Source organism: Alligator sinensis, unplaced genomic scaffold (genome assembly GCF_000455745.1).
Source record: "Alligator sinensis unplaced genomic scaffold, ASM45574v1 scaffold1176_1, whole genome shotgun sequence".
NCBI lineage: Eukaryota > Metazoa > Chordata > Crocodylia > Alligatoridae > Alligator > Alligator sinensis.
In genome coordinates, this window is record NW_005842590.1 from 854295 (window position 1) to 858685 (window position 4391).

General features: G+C 40.7%; 1 protein-coding gene across 2 annotated transcripts in view; it reads right to left on the bottom strand.

Annotated features, from left to right (window-relative positions):
• SPOPL (speckle type BTB/POZ protein like) overlaps positions 1-4351 on the bottom strand; it is a 53908-nt gene extending 49557 nt beyond the window's left edge. The window contains exon 1 of one of the 2 annotated variants that reach the window (XM_025214563.1): positions 4132-4351. The gene's annotated coding sequence lies outside the window, so the exon portion shown is untranslated. Of the gene's footprint in view, positions 1-3494; positions 3680-4131 lie in introns of those variants that run through there. The other variant, XM_006032831.3, reaches the window with a different exon arrangement.
• Positions 4352-4391: the final 40 nt, after the last annotated feature.

Below are 4391 nucleotides of genomic sequence, written 5' to 3' on the forward strand. Positions count from 1 at the left end.
CCCCGACAAGCCGTGGCTCCATACCGTGCCTGCCCCACTCCTCCTTCACTGTTGGGGGCATTGATCTGCATGCCCCTTCCCTCCCACCACACCAGATTTACCAGCTGCAAGTAGCTCTCCAAGCTGCTGGGCTGTGCTCCTCACTGCCTGCATGCAGCGTTGCGGATGGCTGCATGCATGCATGGGCATCTATCAACCAAATTATCAGCCACATCTGGAACCTAAACCCTTATTTCCCATATACCCTTCGTATCTTTTTATGTAATTTCTATTTACACGTTGTTTTTTCAAGGATGTAACCATGGTGGAAATCGAGGCCCAACTGTATAGAATGTAATTCCTTGGGTGTCATCTTAAATTCAAGTAAATATGGGGGGTGTGTCTGCATATCTTTTACAAGCATATAAACTATACCAGGATCCACAGAGAACAGATGAGCAGCTATCTAAAAGACAGCTAAACACACAGTACATGTACCACTTGGTGGAAAGGAAATAGCAGGTCTTTTTGTCTCAAATGACTAACTTCGGAATATGCTGCAATTATTCTGGTGCAGGCATTGTATATCTTATACTAGTTTTACTACAAATGTCATTTTGATAATCAACACCAAGGTGGGTGAAAGTACCCCAGTATAGAGGCTTACACTATCTTACATTATAGAAATTGCTGATTTACCAGTTATATCTCTTCTTTTATTCAGCTAACTACATCCAGTTTATATGGAATTCAACTGAAATCACTGTGTATCCTGGCCTCAATGCTCTCAATAGACTGCACAGAAAGGAAATATTTTAATTCACCGAAATAATACTATCAAACTGTAAACCTATGCAATGTTTTATACCAGATCCCTTTGGTCACTTCCATAAGCACAGACTAGTATCTGCAAATATTGTTCATGTCATGTCAAAAAAACCAAAAAAAAAAATTAAAAAAAAAAAAAAAAAATCAAGAGAGGAGTCACTTCTTGAGAGATATAAGCCAATGCAAGGTATAAGTTATGCAGTTCACTAAATCTGAAGATGCAAACTATCTGGTTCCACAGCAGCAATGAGCCTTTGAATGAGCAGAGAGAAATGCCCCACTCTCCCCTAACTATCCTAAACTCAACATTCATGCCAACAAACCTCAGCCGACTTAAATAATTCACACAACAAGATTTAATGGTTGCTAGTACAATAAAGTGTGTTGCATAAGTCTTATATCTGACAAAAGTTGCAATCAATTTTCACCAGGCCACAAGAAGCCATATAAGCAACTTAGGGGCTCTTGCTCTGCCAAAGCAGTATTTAGTTAAAAAGAAGAGTTTGCTCCCAAACTGAACATAACCCTACCACAAAAGTTAAATACTGACAAAAGTTACCGCCAGCTGAAAACACTAAGCATGACATACTCCTGCCACTTTATATACACATCACATAACCAGACCTTAAGAAAAACCCAAGAACAAAAAGTACTCAGCTATAATGAAGTGCAATTTCTTCTGCCATGAAACTTCTATGGATCCTAAGCTGCTCTCATTTAAAAAAACCAACAAAATAAATCTCAAAATCTTTTACACTAGCAAAGATTACCTTCTAAACATGCAGAAAAGTGCAAACAAAACCAGCATGTCTATCTTCAGAGAAAGACAGGCTTTCCTACTCTTTTCTAAAGAGAAGACCTGCCTGTTGAAAAAAGCCTAAAAGTTATTCCAGGAACCCAGCTGCCTTAGGAACCAACCATGTGAAATGGGGTGGGAGAGAAAAGAGATGAGAAGCTGTTACCAGCAGAAAGAGCCTTCCTGGGGTGGCCAAGGTCCCACATATGGTAGCGAAAGGCTTTGCTTGTCTGAGATTATTTGTACTGTAACAGTTCCATGGCCAAGGTTCCAAGGACTACTTGGTCTTTTGCGTTAAGACATTTTTCTGTGTTAAAATAACAATAGACGTCGGCCTCAAAAGTTTGCAGTCTAAGATACATGGCATTCCTAGGATGGAATGTATAAGGCCTGCTAGCTATGGCAATTTTCATAACTAAAGTGAAAAATAAACTCTGATCCAACTTTGGGCATTTGACAACTGGCTTAGCTACTTCCCCTTACAAAAAGCAGTCAGGTTCCTGTTCTTCATTTTTAAAAATTTAATAATTTTCTAAACATTTACTAAAAATAAGGAGATTCCAAGATGGTATCCTTCTAGGAGCTGGAATCACTAGGCATGGAATATTAAAGGTGGAAGGGCTTTTCGTAATCACTAGGGATTTTAACTTTGTTTTCTGTTTGTTTTGTAGCACATAAAGTGTTAGATACCAACAAACGTGTCTAGGCCAGTTGCTCTCAATGTTTTAGACAATGGTTTTGTGCTTCTGAACATTAGCAATATGAGGTTCAAAGAGTGAGAAGGAAGTAGTTTCGGGTGCTGTGTCCCAACATGTTTAGCAGTTAAAAAAAAAAGCATACATGTTTCTATTTCCCCAGTTTTGTGAAAATTCAAGGACAAAAATGACTGAGAAGAAAAAAATAGTGAAACTAATGTACAAAACAGCTGTTAAATCTTTGTTCTGTGCATTTAAGAAAAGTATGTTTTTGCTCTTTTCAGGTATGATGCTTCTAAGTATTATTTGCAACAACTGGGTAAAAATATTAGACATGAGAATGATTTTTAAGTTAACTGTGCTCCTTCAAAATGGTCACTATGCTTTAATTCTTCAGGGATTGTTAAGTTTGTATTGGGGGGGAATGGGGAAAGGGTGAGAGAAAGAGCACAAGCAACTTTTTTTTATTTGTTGAAACCTATAGTATAGAGATATTAGAAACAAATGGTGAAAGTGCAAAGGTATGTGGCCCTTCCAGAGGTCAAACATAAAACACTTGTCAGTGACAAAAAACACCATGTCACTGGAGACTGAAACTCCCTCCCCCAAGGCCTCACAAGAAAGCAGCTTGATTTTACTAAGCTAAACTGTGGAAAGAACAACAAACTCATCTCAGAAGCATCTTCACCTGCTTTTGTCCAAAAAGTTTAAACAAAAAGCCAGATGTAAGCATGCCTCTATTTCAGTTCCAGAACAGTAAGACTTCCACTGTAGCGTCCAAACCACGTGACAATAGTTCTGCAGAATAAATATGTGGCAGCATGAAGAGCGGGCAAGAACCCAGCCCGACTCTCAGATACCAAGAGAAGTTTGCAGAGCCCGTGATCAGAAGTTGATTGCATTTCATTCAACTGAGCATATTGAATCTGAAAGGCATCACACTTCCAACAGGGAAGTGTATTAATTCTTAAAGAAAGAACTATAAATTGTACCTCTACTAAGCAGAAGCGCACTTTGAAACAGAAAGTAATGCCTGCAATATCTTCAGAGTTTCTCTTACAACATCAGCACACAAAAGACAATACTTCATTCATGAAACTTTACTTAGCGGTAGGAATATGATCATGAATCACATTAGTTTTGCTGACCTCGTTCTTTCCAGAGCAAAATGTTTCTCCTGTTACTAGTTCTCTTACCTATTAGTCAGGTATCCGGGTTGTAGCCCCATTGGTCTAGAGGAAAGATTGTTGGTCTAATAACAGACATCATCTCTATTAGGAGTCCTGACTGCTTTACTGATTAGTGTTACAGGGGTGTAGGTTGTACCCATGTTGGTCTAGAGACGTAGGCCGACAACGTTCTTTAGATGGATCTGATATCTTTTATTAGACCAACTTCAATAGCTGGGGGAAAAAAAAAAATTTTAAACCCAAAAGCTCACTAATTTTTTTCCCCCCAACTATTTAAGTCGGCCTAATAAAAGGTATCAGATTCACCCAAAGAAACTTGTCGGCCTGATTCGTAGCATTAACACGCTCAGACTATGCTATAATACCACCAGGAAATAACTACAGTTAAAATGTCAAACAAAACCCTGGACCTCACCAGGTGCAAATGTAACTTGACTGGAGACAATCCCACTCCCTGCCCAATATTGCAACTGCTGTAAACCAAACCACATAGTGAAGACTATACGTGCAACGTCTTTGCTTCAGCTGTAGCAGATCAATGATCTCACCAGCCCCAACGTCTATGAAATCGATTAAATTAAACACCACTGCCAACATTTAGGGGGAAAAAAGCTTTCAAATGGAAAGGTGGAAGCAGACCAACCTCTGATTTTTTTTTTTTTTTAATGAGATGCGCCTTTTCCTGAGAAGGGAAGAGCCCACTCGGAGCGGGAAGGACGAGGCCAGGCGGGCGCTGGCTGGGCCCCGGGCAGGGAGCACGACCCGGCCGCGGGGCTGGGGCCACTAGACCAGGCCGCGGCAACTCTCCCCCCTCCCCCTTCGCTGCAAAACGCCTCACTGCTTGCATCGCCGGAGGCCTCCAGGCCCCTGCCCGCGGGAGCGGCGGGGCTGAAGCCCGAGGAG